Here is an 18,443-nt window from a genome sequence, read left to right on the forward strand (position 1 = left end):
CGGATCTTCACGGGTCTGTTTACATTATGACATCGGAAGGAGTTTAGACGCCTGTGAATTAAATGTCATCTTTAGTTATTGTGAAGTTTATGTGTTTTATGAAAATACCAGATCCTATTTATTAAGCAGTTAGAACCTGTCTGTCTATTTCACCTAAACGAACTTTTATATAGATAATGTGTCCTGTGCTCTTTGTATTTGTTTATTTTACATCGTATCAATTTTGGTCTCTCATTTATATTTCGCTGTACACAAGTGAGACTTTAATAAAAGATTGATTGGCTTACCGTTACTGCTGGATGAGGGGAACACAGCCTGTGTCGTATAACTGCTAGGTCCGTCCTCTGACCGTCTCGTTTACCTGCGAGGTCCGTCCTTTGACTTCACCGTGTCCACGCTACTTATATGACACTAAAACATAAATGCCACAACTACACTTAAATCAGTGTGTACACCAGAGTTTGTATGACATACTGTATTGTTTCTGGACAAAGTATCTCCTAGTACACAACAAACAAAGACTAAGTGTTAATACATTGTGTACACGACTTTCACACCCGCTGGGACGGCACATCACACTGTGGTGATTACAATGACGTGATTCTCAACGCGCTTCCGGGTCCGCCCCTGTAGGGGCATATTTGAGGTTAACGGAGACCTTCTTTCTGTGACATGTATTCTTTTTAACGATAGTTGTGGAGTTGATCTTATGGAGACATACTACAGTGTTATGACGGACAGGTGTTTCATTGTTTTGTTTGTTTGTTGTTTAACGCCGCCCTCAGCAATATTCCAGCTGTGTGGAGGCGGTCGGTTAATAATGAAGTCTGGACCAGACAATCCAGTGATTGACATCATGAGCAAACCTACGCAAATGGGATACGATGACATACATCAACCAAGTCAGCGAGCCTGACCACCCGATCCCGGTTGTCGCTTCTTACGACAAGCGTGGGATCAATTATAACCAGCAACTTCTCGGGGAGACAAGCATGGGTTTCTGAAGACCAATTCTAACCCGCATCTTCACGGGGGAGACAAGCGTGGGTTGCTGAAGACCAATTATAACCCGCATCTTTATGGGGGAGACAAGCATTGGTTGCTGAAGACCAATTATAACCCGCATCTTTATGGGGGAGACAAGCGTGGGTTGCTGAAGACCAATTATAACCCGCATCTTCACTGGGGAGACAAGCGTGGGTTGCTGAAGACCAATTATAACCCGCATCTTTGTGGGGGAGACAGGCATTAGGTGCTGAAGACCAATTCTAAACCGCATCTTCACAGGGGAGACAAGCGTGGGTTGCTGAAGACCAATAATAACCCGCATCTTCACTGGGGAGACAAGCATGGGTTGCTGAAGACCAATTATAACCCGCATCTTCACTGGGGAGACAAGCGTGGGTTGCTGAAGACCAATTATAACCCGCATCTTTGTGGGGGAGACAGGCATTAGGTGCTGAAGACCAATTCTAAACCGCATCTTCACAGGGGAGACAAGCGTGGGTTGCTGAAGACCAATAATAACCCGCATCTTCACGGGGGAGACAAGCATGGGTTGCTGAAGACCAATTATAACCCGCATCTTCACTGGGGAGACAAGCGTGGGTTGCTGAAGACCAATTATAACCCGCATCTTTGTGGGGGAGACAGGCATTAGGTGCTGAAGACCAATTCTAAACCGCATCTTCACGGGGGAGACAAGCGATGGTTGCTGAAGACCAATAATAACCCGCATCTTCACGGGGGAGACAAGCATGGGTTGCTGAAGACCAATTATAACCCGCATCTTCACTGGGGAGACAAGCGTGGGTTGCTGAAGAACAATTATAACCCGCATGGCCTCACTGGCACTTTTGCAATGTTGCTATGTATTTCTTTTTAAAATATATTTAGTAAACATAATCACTTTCCATCTTCACAGTGTATTTTGAATCATTGACTAGGACTAATACTTTGTTGTGTGGTTGAATGGTGGCAAGTGTGTGTAACAATATTGTTCGTTGTGTCATTGTCCGGATTAACACACTTTCAAATGAATTAATCCTGGATATAGCGGCGACCTCTTGAGTATAAACTTTCCAACTGTAATGTTCCGGATCATAAGGTAAACACATTCTCTGTTCGTTTGGTTTTGGCTACATATGGGAGATGCAATTTAGTAATAATAGTAGAAGCTTTATCTTGGAATTTGTAAACCGTTTAAAAGCCTCGTCTGAGCAAGATTGGCATGCAGCTGTTTCATCTAGCACTCAATCCCAGAGTTACTCTCTTTACAAAATTTCATTTGGCTTAGACAGCTATATCAAGGTAGTAAATGTTTCAAAATTCAGAGCTGCTCTTGCTCAGTTGAGATGCTCCTCCCATCGGCTGAGAATTGAGACCGGTCGATATATTAAGGAAATAAGAGAACAGAGACTGTGTTTGATGTGTAACCAGAATTTTATTGAGGACGAATATCATTTTGTGCTTGTATGCAATGCTTATAATAATTTAAGAGCTGAATACATTCCTCCTAAATATTTTACAACCCCATCTAAAAATAAATTTAATGCTCTTATGTCATCCACTAACTCTAAAATCATACGAAATCTAGCAGTCTACGTTTACAAAGCTTTTCGACTTCGTTCATTACATACAGTCTAAATATTTATTTGTGTATATGCATGTGTATGAATGTGTATGGATATGGATGTATATGTAAACTAGTGGTAATTCTTTTTTCTCCCTCTCTCTGTAAATACTTCTGTGTAATAGGCCTACGGCCTAACACTTTTTGTGAATAAACAACTGCAACTGCAAGGTGCCCAGACATTGAAGTGTCCGGATGATGAGGTGTCCAGAAAAATGAAGTTCGGATGATGAGGTGAAGAAATAATGAGTGAGTATGGTTTTACGCCGCTTTTAGCCATATTCCAGCAATATCACGTCGGGGGACACCAGAGATGGGCTTTACACATTGTACCCAGAGAGCAATGATGAGGTGTGAGGATGATGATATGTCAAGATGATGAGTGGTCTAGATGATGAGGTTTCTGGACGATGAGGTGGTTGGAATAATGAGGTATCCGGATGATGTGGTGTCCGGAATAATGAAGTCTGGCTTTAGGGGTTTTCACTGAGCCAATAACGTTAAGTATTATAGCAGCTATAGTGGGAACAGGCTTCATGTAAGGAGTGAGATGTTGACGCCGACGGTGCGAAATGTTTTAATGTTTTGAAGTTATTTTAATGTTTCTGAGATAAGTTTGTGAATATTTACTTTAAATGAAAAATAACAATTATAAGATTTATAAAGTTATGCGTAAAATGTGTTGTTTGTACCTCGTGTTATATATCTTGATAGTGACATGTATTGAGGGAATGAACCCAAGTGAATTAGATATAACCTGGAAAATATATGTTCTGATGTTGTATACTTTTGACAGGGCGCAGAATAGTGTGGGTGGGGGTGGGTCGACCCTTTCACCTCTATTCTTTCACCCGATAAGTTTCCTTCCATGTCTGGCGTTCGGCCTTAAGGGGCTAAAAGAGGAACTGGTCGGCTCGGAGTCAGTATACTGGGTCTGAGTGGGGTACTCATGTTGGACTGGTCGGCTCGGAGACAGTATGCTGGGTCTGAGTGGGGTATTCATGTTGGACTGGTCGGCTCGGAGACAGTATACTGGGTCTGAGTGGGGTATTCATGTTGGACTGGTCGGCTCGAAGACAGTATGCTGGGTCTGAGTGGGGTATTCATGTTGGACTGGTCGGCTCGGAGTCAGTATACTGGGTCTGAGTGGGGTATTCATGTTGGACTGGTCGGCTCGGAGTCAGTATACATGGTCTGAGTGGGGTATTCATGTCAAACTGTGGCATGGTATCTCGGTGGGCTTCCACATGTGACTCGCATTAATCCGAACTAGTACAAGCAGTCACGCTCGCACCCACGCACACAAACACACACATGCATGCATGTGGCTAAGTAGAAAGAAAACCCACAACAAACAAACTACCAATAAAACATAAATCTAAAAAAACACAGAACCTCACAAACAGTTCCCCCACCTTATTCACCTGGCATATTTCAAAATTCAACATTTCCGCCAAAATTAATTTAGCAACAATAAAGTCCCTCCAGGTTGCCTTACCTTTCGGACACACCCTTCTCGGCCATCACTAAATGGCCTGGCGAGCCCCTGTGCGAAATACGCATACAATGTATGTCGGAAAGCGAAAACTAAGTAAGTAAGCAAGAAAATACAATGTAAAAGCTCCATTTGATTCCGCCTTACCTTTAAAGCAACAGTAGATGCTCCAACAGTGAAGCGTTCGATCACAGGACGTGTAATCTGATTCACATTAACGGTGTGTGTGTGTGTACTCACGATCAGACGTGTGTTGTGATACACAGTACACAGAAAGATCCGAAGTGAGTGACACAAAGTACATAAGATGCCCGTGTTGCAGGTACCTGCCCAACTCACGGCGAGGTGTTGTCAAACACCATGCAGACAAACGACCAACACGTCAGTAAGCCGGACTTCCGAGACAGAATTATATCTGTAATCACGTAATGAGCTTTCTTTAAAAAGATATATATCTTTACATTTTCAAACCTCTTTGATGTCGGGATCAAAGATATACCTTCAATGTTCGTCTCCATTTTGAAAAGTCAGTGCACAAAAACGGATTTGAGTGAGAGAATGTTGTTTTATTCCGCAGTTGTGTCAGTTCTGCTGCATCAAGTCTGGGTTTGGGAGGCCAGTGGCAGATTGTGGACTGACCCTGACGTCCAGATACACCACACACAGTCAGCCAGGCCACAATGTAGCTCCCCGATCCTCATTTGTCATTAGTGTTCTGTCATTAGTGTTCTGTCATTAGTGTTCTGTCATTAGTGTTTTGTCATTAGTGTTCTGTCAATACTGTTCTGTCAATACTGTTCTGTCATTAGTGTTTTGTCATTAGTGTTCTGTCAATACTGTTCTGTCAATACTGTTCTGTCATTAGTGTTTTGTCATTAGTGTTCTGTCAATACTGTTCTGTCAATACTGTTCTGTCATTAGTGTTTTGTCATTAGTGTTCTGTCAATACTGTTCTGTCAATACTGTTCTGTCATTAGTGTTTTGTCATTAGTGTTCTGTCAATACTGTTCTGTCAATACTGTTCTGTCATTAGTGTTTTGTCATTAGTGTTCTGTCAATACTGTTCTGTCAATACTGTTCTGTCATTAGTGTTTTGTCAATACTGTTCTGTCAATACTGTTCTGTCATTAGTGTTCTGTCATTAGTGTTTTGTCAATACTGTTCTGTCAATACTGTTCTGTCATTAGTGTTCTGTCATTAGTGTTTTGTCAATACTGTTCTGTCAATACTGTTCTGTCATTAGTGTTCTGTCATTAGTATTTTGTCATTAGTGTTCTGTCAATACTGTTCTGTCATTAGTGTTCTGTCATTAGTGTTCTGTCATTAGTATTTTGTCATTAGTGTTCTGTCAATACTGTTCTGTCATTAGTGTTCTGTCATTAGTATTTTGTCATTAGTGTTCTGTCAATACTGTTCTGTCATTAGTGTTCTGTCATTAGTGTTTTGTCATTAGTGTTCTGTCAATACTGTTCTGTCATTAGTGTTCTGTCATTAGTATTTTGTTATTAGTGTTCTGTCATTAGTGTTCTGTCAATACTGTTCTGTCAATACTGTTCTGTCATTAGTGTTTTGTCATTAGTGTTCTGTCAATACTGTTCTGTCAATACTGTTCTGTCATTAGTGTTTTGTCAATACTGTTCTGTCAATACTGTTCTGTCATTAGTGTTCTGTCATTAGTGTTTTGTCAATACTGTTCTGTCAATACTGTTCTGTCATTAGTGTTCTGTCATTAGTGTTTTGTCAATACTGTTCTGTCAATACTGTTCTGTCATTAGTGTTCTGTCATTAGTATTTTGTCATTAGTGTTCTGTCAATACTGTTCTGTCATTAGTGTTCTGTCATTAGTGTTCTGTCATTAGTATTTTGTCATTAGTGTTCTGTCAATACTGTTCTGTCATTAGTGTTCTGTCATTAGTATTTTGTCATTAGTGTTCTGTCAATACTGTTCTGTCATTAGTGTTCTGTCATTAGTGTTTTGTCATTAGTGTTCTGTCAATACTGTTCTGTCATTAGTGTTCTGTCATTAGTATTTTGTTATTAGTGTTCTGTCATTAGTGTCCCGTCATTATTATTTTGTTATTAGTATTTTTTTTTCTTAGTACTCTGTCATTAGTGTCCTGTCATTAGTATTTTATTATAAGTATTTTGGTATTAGTGTTCTGTCATCAGTGTTATGTCATTAGTGTTATGTCATTAGTGTTATGTCATTAGTGTTCTGTCATTAGTGTTCTGTCATTAGTGTTCTGTCATTAGTGTTCTGTCATTAGTGTTCCGTCATCAGTGTTCTGTCATTAGTGTTCTTTCATTAGTGTTATGTCATTAGTGTTATGTCATTAGTGTTCTGTCATCAGTGTTATGTCATTAGTGTTCTGGCATTAGTGTTCCGTCATCAGTGTTCTGTCATTAGTGTTCTTTCATTAGTGTTATGTCATTAGTGTTATGTCATTAGTGTTCTGTCATTAGTGTTCCGTCATCAGTGTTCTGGCATTAGTGTTCCGTCATCAGTGTTCTGGCATTAGTGTTTTGGCATTACTGTTCTGGCATCCGTATGTTGTTATTGGTGTTCTGTCATTATGTTCTGTCAGTGCGTGAGTGAGTGAGTTGGGTATAACGCCGCTTTTAACACTATTCCAGTTACATCACAGCGTGTCAGCTTAATGTGGGAGGAAAGCTCGAAGTGATGCAAGTCTCAGACGTTTACCACTTCGGTGAAACCCACGAGCACGGGTATGGTGCTGACAAACCTAGAAACCTAATCGGGGCGAACCGGGACTCGAACCCACAATCATAGGTGTCTGGCGTGCCCAAGGGACGCAACTCTGCACAGCGAATCGCGGCGCCTTAGACGACTGGGCCACCCGTGCCCCCCATGCTGGGTAAGAATCCCCGGGGGTACAAATACATGCTGACAGATATGGCGTCCAAGTCGAGGAAACATTCGATCTGATACCTACATGAGAAATAGTGTGAGGTTCACCCCCGATGTCCACTGTCCCCAACAAAACAATACAGCAATTTTTCAACACATGTTTTTAAACAATGGCTTAGATAGAGCCTTTAAGAGTAACTGGTAATTCTTAATCACAAGGAAGTATTTAGTCGTCTAGCAGTGCATGGCTGGTTTGGTTGTCCCCCATGGCGTGGTGATGAACACTCTCTCCCGTGATGAACACTCTCCCCCGTGATGAACACTCTCCCCCGTGATGAACACTCTCTCCCGTGATGAACACTCTCCCCCGTGATGAACACTCTCTCCCGTGATGAACACTCTCCCCCCCACGCTGGACAGATACAGTCATCCCAGCCTGTCAGGGCCTACATCCTAGTTCTCGGTGGGGGCAATAGACTACATGATCTAATTTCAACGTGATGTATAAATAGCGGCTATCGGCTTCTATTCTCAACATGATATGGTCTGTGTGCTCTTCGTGAGTTAGTTTTACACCGCTTGAATATTATCCTGGCAATACGGGAGACATGAAGACGAACATGAGGAACCCATGTTGGGAATCGAACACGTGTTCGAACACAAGGAGCTTACATCACGTGAGCTACGAACACAATCCTCTTCACGCAATAGTGCAAAATCCTGAATCAACACTTTGTCCCCCCTCAGCTAAATGGAATCGTCCAACCTCGGAACGTGCTCATACATTTCTTGTCTGTCTGTGGTTTAACGCCATACTCAGCAATTTTCCAGCTGTATGACGGCGGTCTGTAAATAATCGAGTCTGGACAAGACAATCCAGTGTTTGATATCATGAGCATCGATCTACGCAATTGGGATACGATGACATGCATCAACCAAGTCAGCGAGTCTGACCACCCGATCCCGTTAGGCGCCTTTTATGGCAAGCATGGGTTGCCGAAGACCTATTCTACCCCGGATCTTCACGGGTGGCACACACAGGGTATACAAAGAAAACCAACCTGCAGAAACACTTGATATAACACCATTTGTATAACTGGATGTATAACTACTTAAAAGAAGTGAATAAACACCCGATTAACTTTCATTGTACTGTAGTTGATCTGCCCTCACTATGGCAACTTGAAAGAATCGGATGGTCGTAATGTTCTTTTTGATTAGTTTGAATTAAAATATAAATTACTGGGCTTAATATTTTTCAAGGTGTATATCTAAGCTGTCGAGGGAGTTGGTGTGGATGCGGGAACGGATACAGGTGAGGGTGTGTTTAAGAAATAGGGTGTGTGTGAGAGTGATTTGTGACGGTGAGGGTTCGAGCGAGGGTTCGGATGTGATTGAAGTGATGTCAATGAGGGTTTGGGTGTGTCTGAATGTGCGGGTGTGTCTGCGTGGTTTGCGTAAGCTGCTGTGAGTGAAGGTCTGGATGTGGGAATGGATGTGGTTGTGTGTATATAGGATGTTTGTATGGGGGATAATATTATGAATGTTATTTTCATAATTGCTATTAAATGTGGTGTGTACATATATAAAATAGTGTTTTTATGAGTCTTTTAGTGTCTCGTAGGCCATTTTGGCCGGCCGCTGAATTTTTACATTCTTGCCTTGTCATTTTATATGTACAGCGGGTGACACTTTAATAAAATATTATTCTTCTTCTTCTTCTTCTAAGCTGTCGCCTTTCCCAGGTAGACAGGGTTTGTGTATCCTACATGCCCGAAGGGCTCTGATCCCGGAGCAGGTATTCTAGAGGTCAGCTGAGGTCACTGTTTAGTTTAGTTGACAGTGAAAGAAAACGAGGAAGCCATTTCATCAGTGCACCTGTCGAGGTCACCTGAACCGGTCGAGGTCACGTGTCGTCATGGTCAACAAGGAAATGCTGGTGGACGCTTTGACCACAAAGGCGGTACAGGGATCTACCACACGCGTTCAGCGAACGACTTAGGAGATTTAACTTTGATTTTATCTTTTCATTGTTTATTGAAGGTCACGGGAAACGACGAGGGAAATGTAAAGTGATTGTTCTGTGGTTTCATCAATGTTTGTTTGTTTCTTAACTCCGCACTCAGTCAACTCATCGTATCCCAATTGCGTAGAACGATGCTCATGATGTCAATTGTCTTGTCCAGACTCGATTATTTACAGACCGCCATCATATAGCTGGAATATTGCTGAGTACGGCGTTAAACAACAAAGAACAACGTATATTTGGTTATCTCCTTCCAATACAAGAGTATCCTCCCAAAGTAACTGTTAGTATATGCCAAAATCAGTACAGTCTAAAACAACAAAGTTAATGGTCCAGTGGGCAGCTAATCCCCTGCCTGTTCCCTTTATCACGAAGTGGACTAGTCTATCAACATACAAAAAACACAGAATGATTGAAATAGAATTATTTTTTTTATCAGAAGATTTTTATATCAACAATATTATATTAAACTCATTTCAAATTCGAATTATTAATAACCAAAAAAAACAGCGCGATTGTAAATGTAAAATTTAAATCATTATGGAATTTTTGCTTACGTTTCCTCAACGAACAAGAAATTATGATCAAATGGACTCGACAGTAGCGACACGGTAGGCTAGCAACACACACTGTCGAATGGGTTCGACAGTAACGACGCGGTAGGCTAGCAACACACACTGTCGAATGGGTTCGACAGTAGTGACACGGTAGGCAAGCAACACACACTGTAGACTGGATTCGACAGTAGTGACACGGTAGGCTAGCAACACACACTGTAGAATGGATTCGACAGAAGTGACACGGTAGGCTAGCAACACACACTGTGGAATGGATTCGACAGAAGTGACACGGTAGGCTAGCAACACACACTGTAGAATGGATTCGACAGTAGTGACACGGTAGGCTAGCAATACACACTGTAGAATGGATTCGACAGTAGTGACACGGTAGGCTAGCAACACACACTGTAGAATGGATTCGACAGTAGTGACACGGTAGGCTAGCAACACACACTGTAGAATGGATTCGACAGTAGCACTGAGAAGTTCAAGCAGTCGCCTTCTGCCTTAGCAGTTTCTGCTGACCCGCCTTTCTTTGTCCTGTGTGCGAGTTGGTACAAACATCTGGGGGTTTTAGTTTCGAAATGATTTCTGTCTTTATATCAAAAATATTTGTATTTTCGTATTGCTATGAATTGATTTTTGATTTGAAGAACTTCATAGAATTGTATTGGCTGCTCTGTTCAGATACCAGTACGTCCATCTATTAGGTTGGTCTTCGCAGTTCTTGTTTGTTTGTTGTTTAACGCCGCACTCAGCAATATTCCAGCTATATGACGGCGGTCTGTAAATAATCGAGTCTGGACAAGACAATCCAGGAATAGACAATAGCATCGATCCACGCAATTTGGACACGATGACATGCATGAAATAGGTCAGCGATCCTGACCACCCGATCCCGTTAGTCGCCTCTAACAAGTGAATGAATCAATGAATTTCTATATTTCCTCCAGAAGTTACTTCCGAAGATTAACCAAGTCTCTGATATTCTCAGAGCAAATGCATTGTGCTAGTATTTATATAGATAGGTGCATTAATAACACATAACATACATATACATATATATATATACACACACACGTATACACACACTCACACACACACACACACACACACACACACACACACACACACACACACACATATATATATATATATATATATATATATATATATATATATATATATATTCGTCATTAACTTTGTACCCACGTGAGCACTATTACAATAACACATATGCAAGTGGGGTTAATCTAATACATTTCTGAAATTTAAGACATATTCACAAAATATTAATGATATGTTTTCCCATGTAAACTGGTTCATAATTCCAGATTGTATGTTCACTCTGTTCACTGAGCCCCAGAGTAGTGCGAGCATATCATTTTCTTCCAGGAGTTCGATTGAACATAACTTTCGATATCCAGTTTGTCAATGAGAGTGGAGAAGAATTCATTTCGATCTTTTATAAAATATTCACAGTGTAGAAGTACATGTCTGTCATAATCATAGGCATGTCTGCCACATTTAGAACAGTCACGTGATGTAATGGGTCGAGAAGCTATCATTATATTAAGTTGATGTTACTATATGGATATACCTATTTGAACAAACCAACTTATAATTAACTTGAGGGCATCTTCCTCAGCTTAATCTCTCTCAGCTTGTTCCTCCCAATCTTATCCCTGCTTCTTAACACTGAGACTTTAGGAGTACAAAACAGTTGATGTACTTCATGATAATTAGGCTTGACATAATAGTACGTTTTAAGAAAGCGCTCACGATCAGTTTCAAAATGTGTACACTCAAACAAGTAGTGAAACTCGTCACGGACAGTAATATAACAACGTGAACAGGTCTCATGAACGTTTGGTAAATCTATCCATCGTCCCCTCTCAACAGGTAGAGAGTGATTGCTGGTTCTACACTTTGTCAATATTAACAAGTATATCTTATTTTAATAAATATAGGGTTCAAGACCAAATTCTGGTTTGATACACGAGTAAAATTGTCCCATTGATGACATAGTTTCATCGTTGTACCATCCCTGTATAAACTGGTCTTTAAGCCTACTTCCTACAGTGGACAACAACCATTGTCTGTTACCAACACTTTGATTCAACCATACAAAGCTTAAACCACAACACTCCACTATATCGTTAATACATTTGATTCATTTAGAATGGTAATTGTTCATGATGTACATCTGATGAAGTATGTTATAGATAATTACGGTAAGCTTGTTATTAGTCGTACATGATGTCTTATACCAGAATGCAACCATTCGCTTCTTGATCATTCTACCAGAGTCACTGGGATCCTAGACGATTGAGTAATGTTGCCTTCTGATGAATAAAAAGAAGACCACTATTAAATCTACCAAGGTTTTATCCAAAAGAAAGATTAAAATATACACTCATTGCGGGATAAATGACTTTGATAGGTGTTGAGAATTAACTGTTACTTGAATGGAAGGGGGGTAACTCTTGTATCTGTCTGTTACAGTTGGCTTATTCACTCACCTTAAAAACAAACAAAAACAGACTTAAGTACCGAAATAATGCATTTAATATTTTCATCAAATATGTATTCACCTCAATACACAATAGGAATGACTTTGAATAAAGAGAAAGCATTGTTTTAAGAATAATGAAAGACACCAAACTCTGCCCAAACAAGTCCATGGTCCACCACTGTATGGAGCTCAGGGGCGTCTGCTACACCAAAATATGATATTTCCTTACAACTATTAATGAATGACTTGGTCTTCATTACACAGTGGCCTCAGAAGAATAGTATTAAGAGTTATATCCCCTTACTTTCTGACAACTTATTTTATAGCAGTTCATTCCTTATGCACCTCAAATGAATAGAATATGAACTCACTGTTTGGAAAATTATGCAGATAATGTAGGACTTTAAATCCTTAAACACACATTATGGATATTTTTATCTAACAAACTTAATAAAATAATGTTATCATGGCTCATCAATTTGTGCATCCTCTCACCAAACCAGTTACCACAAAGTGCAAGTTTTGAATCTTAAACCGATGCGCAAATATGAAGAGTGCATATTAAATTACTAATTGTCATAATTATCATAAAATAGAAAGTAATCAACTGGTTGATTGGTTTCAAGAGTGATAAAAGAATATGCATGTTACTATTCACGTTACGGTTTATTTAACTGTAATTACATTATGTCAGTAATGTTTGGCATAACATTTCAATATATTTTTTAAGGAGGTGAGGTGAAATTGGGTTTAACGTCGCGTCCAAGATTATTGCACTTATATAGCGACGTGCATGCACGTGTGTGTATGTGTCTGCTTGTACTAGTCCGGACTGATGGCGATTAATAGTGCTAGCACACTGAGATACCATGCCGCAGTTTAACAGGAATACCCCACCCAGACACAGTATGCTGACTCGGAGCCGACCAGTCCTTGTTTTAGCTTGTTTTATGCCGAGCGCCAGACAGTGTTACAACAAGTACCATCTTTTAACGTCTTTTAGTATGACGCGGCCGGGGAATTTTTTAAGGAATTGGCAATCAATTTACAGTGCATTTATCATTCATCTAACTATTCATATGCTTGTGTTTCACAGAATCCTTCTAATGAACTGATTTGTTTGTTTGTTTGTTGGTTGTTTAGCGCCGCACTCAGCAATATTCCAGCTATATGGCGACGGCCTGGACAAGACAATCTTGTGATTGACATCATGAGCATCGATCTACGCATTCGGGATACGATGACATGCACCAACCATGTCAGGGAGCCTGACCACCCGATCCCGTTATGGCCTCTGACGAGCATGGGTTGCTGCAGATCAACTTTAACCTGGATTTGATATTACCATGACAACTTGAGATATATATTGGTAATCATCTAGTCAGCAAAATACAGTGAACATGCATATTGTAAATTTTGCACGCGTTTACACAGTATTTAGTTATTGTAGAATGATGTCTGGATCTCGTACAACACAGCATGTTTAGGTTGTGTTACCACTGATGTCAGTGATGAAGTATAAGATCACATCCAACATGTAGACCATGCCAAGGTCTGTCACATATTTATGCATACACTCCATTATCAAAATGAGAAAGCGACGCAATAAATCACTGAGAACAGTGAAGAACAAAGCGTGCTTTATTTCACGATAAAACATTCTTTTATCATGACGTCATTTCTGTGAATCGAATATGCGCTCTCAACTTGATGACGTCACATATTGGATGACATTATTTTTTGGAGGGAAATCAATGTAAACCGTAAGAATAATTTCGCCTGCAATAACAAGTTAAGCCGATGTGAATGATCGATCAGCACAAACGGCAGCCAATGCAGCCGAGTCGGAGTGGACGTGGGAAGAGCACTCTGCATTTGGATGTACTCACATTATGTCTGGATACTGGGCTCTGCTGATTTCGTGATAATTATGTTAAGTATTGCTATTATTGGTTCTTCAGATTGTTTATTTGTCGGATTAGTGCACATTAAAGAAGGACTGCAGCTTTTATATCTCGCCATTTTGCAGTTCGTGAAGCCCGCTCATGGCATGGCGACCCGGGGAATCCCGTGACGTCATTAGGCTGCCTCGTCTCACCATAAAACATGTATGATGAAGTACTTTTTCTTAAACGGAGTGTATTCTTCAGAAACATTTTATGAAAACCTTGTACGCAGGTGGGGTTATGTTTCACACTGTATGCTCTTGTATTATAGTTTGTCCTTGGTCGACAAACAGGCTGCAGTTCAATATTCTTTTAACATTTTGCACCACACAATCAAGAAGACTTTATATATTCATTATGCCTCTACAACGCGCTTAACATTTGATTAGTCATATTCGCCAAGCCAATTATCAAACACTTTGACAACACGTTAATCGTCGCCCTCACCTGGTTCATTATTCTCCCCAAATTAGGCAATGATTGACATCATGACGTACAGGGCGACGATTGGATTATTTTATAATAGATGTATGCCAACTTACCTCAGGCGTCAAGCTTTTACCAGTAAAGTATATATCCATTTCAAAATACATTTCACGATGTACAAACTGCCCTTTTGTCTTGTCTTGACGTATGGCTTGTACGTAAACTTGAAATTAATCTCTCTCCTTCAGTTGCTCATTGCAGGTGATATTCATCCAAATTACGGCCCAAAAGAATATAACACAGTCAGCATACTCCACTTGCATATCAGAAGTATACGGCGTAAACTGACTAAAATCTGCGATGATATCTGCGATTTCGATGTTATGCTTCACTGAATCTCACCTGGACGCCAACATTCAGTCAGCCGACCCGCTCCTTGATCTCTTCCACGAACCTCACAGGAGGGACAGGGATTGTTTCGGAGGTGGTATAATTGTATATTTTCTAATTCACTTAGTGTCAAGCATAGAACAGACTTGGAAGTAATTAATTCTATATCAACGTGGTTTCAAGTTAATTTACCACAGCACAGTTTTCTGCGCCCCCAACACCCCTTCCGCATATTGGACTGTTCTTGAGCACTTGATAGAAACTGCACTTGATATCGATGTATCCCGTGACATCGTCCTTGTCAGTGACCTAAATGAAGAACACTTCCATACGAATATCCACCAAGTACATGACATAATAACACGCAAGTACTTACGGAGTATTATTAATGAGTGAGTGAGTGAGTATGGTTTTACGCCGCTTTTAGCAATATTCCAGCAATATCACGGCTTCACACATTGTACCCATGTCGGGAATCGAACCCGGGTGTATTATTAATGAAGCAACACGAATTGCAACACATTCGGCTAAACTTATTGACCCTATTTTAGTACGGCTATCGACTTAACAATATGTACGCCAGACTTAGCACAAAGTCTGATGTGGGACGTCCACCCAGTACCTCTAGGCAGCAACCACTTTCCCATAAATATAACCCTAGGAAATATAAAAATACCAAATCAAACCCCTAAACAGGAACCTAAATTTCAGTACAAAAACGCCAACTGGGACCAATTCCAAGAATTATGCAACGAAGCTAATCTAAACGATTTAGAAACAACAGACCCCGAAACATTCTGTCAAAACCTAACTAACTTCATAATCAACGCAGCCAAATCCGCAATCCCCTTCAAATCATCCAACCCAGGAAAACCCACTGTCCCTTGGTGGAATGAGGAAATAGAGCTAACTAGACTAAAACGCAAATCAGCTTTCAACAGAGCTAAACGAGACCCCTCTCATCTCAAAACAGCTCATGAACTAAACCACCAAGTCCAAAACCTAGTTAAAACTGCTAAAACCAAAAACTGGAAAAAATTCTGTGAGGAGCTAAACCACCACACCGACGCTAGGAAGGTGTGGCGCAAAATTCACGCCATCCGAGGCATCAAACGGCACAAAAAAAGCCCCAATATAAACAACTCAACTAACCCCAACCAAAAGGCCAACAACCTAGCCAAACACTTCTCTAAAGTTAGTAGCAACAGTAACTTCAGTAAGAAATTCCAAGATAAACTAAATAAAGAAATAAAATTCTCCAAAGAAATCAGACAAGACAACCTAGAAATAAATCAACCTTATACCATAGAAGAACTAAATCACGTACTAAACAATAGAAAAAAGGAACAGCCCCTGGTCTAGACCTCACCTCTTACCAAATAATCAAACACTTACCTACCAAACTACTCCAAACTTTACTTAAACTATACAACCTAGTTTACCTAAACGGACAGGTCCCATCCTCATGGAAGGAAGCTCTAGTAATCCCAATACCTAAACCAAATAAACCAGCAGATCAGGCAAACTCCTATAGGCCCATATCCCTAACCTCAAATCTCTGCAAAATAATGGAACTTATGACTAAAAATAGGCTACAGCACTACCTAGACCAATCATAAACCCCGACCAAAGCGGCTTCACTCCTGGCCGATCAACTCTCGATAACCTTGCCCGACTAGAACAGGATATAAAAACAGGACAGCTAAACAAGCAATACACCATAGGCATATTCCTCGACTTCTCTAAAGCTTTCGATATGGTATGGCACCACGGGCTAATACAAAAACTAAAAAAAATAGGACTAAAAGGCCAAATAATAAACTTCATCCAAGATTTCCTAAACAATCGCAAAATTACCGTGGGTATAGACCATACGCTATCGGACCAGTGTCCCCTAGAAAATGGCACTCCCCAGGGCAGCATTCTCAGCCCAACCCTCTTCAATATAATGATAAATGATCTATTCGAGGGCTTATCCCCTAAACTAAACACTTCAAAATTCGCGGATGATGGAGCCCTATGGATCCGCACTAAAAGCATTAAAATGGCAGAAAACTTAATCCAAAAATCTCTAAATAAAATACAACAATGGGCAGACAAATGGGGCTTCTCCCTTAACTCAGATAAAACAACAGGAGTAGTATTCAAACATAAAAACATGAAACCTGCCTACCCAATCCTCCAGCTAAACAATCAAATTCCAAAAACAAACCAAATTCTTAGGACTTATTTTCGATCAACACCTCACCTGGGAGGCTCACGTCCAAAACCTAAAAACTAGATGCAGCAAAGACCTTAACACATTAAGATGTCTCACCGGCTCTAACTGGGGAGCATCCAAAGATACCCTCCTCTCACTATATACAACACTAATTAGATCAAAACTAGACTACGGCTGCGCCATATACAATACCCTAAACCACTCTCTATCTAAAAAACTTGACTCAATCCAATACCAAGCCCTTAAACTAATTACACGCACCCAACATGGCACCTCCTACACCTCACTTCAGGCCCTTACAGGAGAAATGCCACTAAATCTACGCAGGGAACATCTAAGCCTTAATTTCTGGGCCGCGTCCCAAACAAACCCTCTCATCCAAAACCTAATTAACCAAAACATTAGCCCAAGAAACCAAGCTCTAGCTCGCAAACACCCCTTACTCACCCCAATATCCCAAAGAATAACTAACTACCTCAATGAACACCAAACTCAAAATCTTAAACAAAACTGCAAAAAATCAAATATCTTCACCCCTAAACTCAAAATACCCCAAATAGACACAACGCTAACTAACCAAATAAATAAACAAACCGACCCAAACATAGCTAAAACAACCACACTTTCATACATACACGAAAATTGGCCAAATTGGTGTCACATATACACTGACGGATCTTCAGACCCGATCTCCAAACACACAGGTTTCGGAGTCCATACCACACAACCAGTTATATCCACACAATCTTACCGACTCCCAAACAACCAATCTATATTCACGGCCGAACTTATGGGCATGGCCTCAGCCCTGCATAACCAACAATCAAAAAACCACAAAAAAATCCTAATTCTCACTGACTCGCTTAGTGGACTACAAGCCCTCCAAAACAAAAATACCAAAAAACGACCTAAATTAATAAACCAAATACTTAAAAGCTCCAACGACCTAACAAAAGCAGGCAAACAAATAACCTTCTTGTGGATCCCCGCCCACATAGGAATTTACGGCAACGAAAGTGCCGATAAAGCAGCTAAATTATCTCTCAAAATACCAGAAATAAGCCTAAACCTACCCATCTCAAAATCAGAAATTAAAAGTGTAAACAAACAAAAAATAACCAAAAAATGGCATAATCAATATCAAAACTCAAATAGCCAAATCAAAAAAGTGCTCAGAAAACCACTAGCCAAACCTAAAATCCTTCACCCCTCTAAAAAATTGACAGATTAATTACAAAACTCCAAACAGGACACACGAACCTAAATAACCACCTAAAACAACTTAAAAGACACACCACAGGCAACTGCCCCCACTGCAAACAACCCGAAACCACAGAACACGCAATCATCCACTGCACCCACT

At 40.4% G+C, this 18,443-nt stretch overlaps 1 protein-coding gene across 5 annotated transcripts in view; it reads right to left on the bottom strand.

Moving 5' to 3' along the window:
• The window catches only part of LOC124151873 (solute carrier family 13 member 2-like), an 81,199-nt gene that overhangs the window by 32,709 nt on the left and 30,047 nt on the right, over positions 1–18,443 (bottom strand). For 3 of the 5 annotated variants that reach the window (XM_048396497.1, XM_048396494.1, XM_048396496.1), the window contains exons 1-2: positions 4,275–4,401; positions 288–411 (exon numbers count right to left, since the gene is read on the bottom strand). The gene's annotated coding sequence lies outside the window, so the exon portion shown is untranslated. Of the gene's footprint in view, positions 1–287; positions 412–4,274; positions 4,402–18,443 lie in introns of those variants that run through there. The other 2 variants (XM_048396498.1, XM_048396495.1) reach the window with 2 other exon arrangements.

The sequence above is a fragment of the Haliotis rufescens genome, unplaced genomic scaffold (assembly GCF_023055435.1).
Source record: "Haliotis rufescens isolate VD_foot unplaced genomic scaffold, xgHalRufe1.0.p SCAF_15, whole genome shotgun sequence".
Lineage (NCBI taxonomy): Eukaryota > Metazoa > Mollusca > Gastropoda > Lepetellida > Haliotidae > Haliotis > Haliotis rufescens.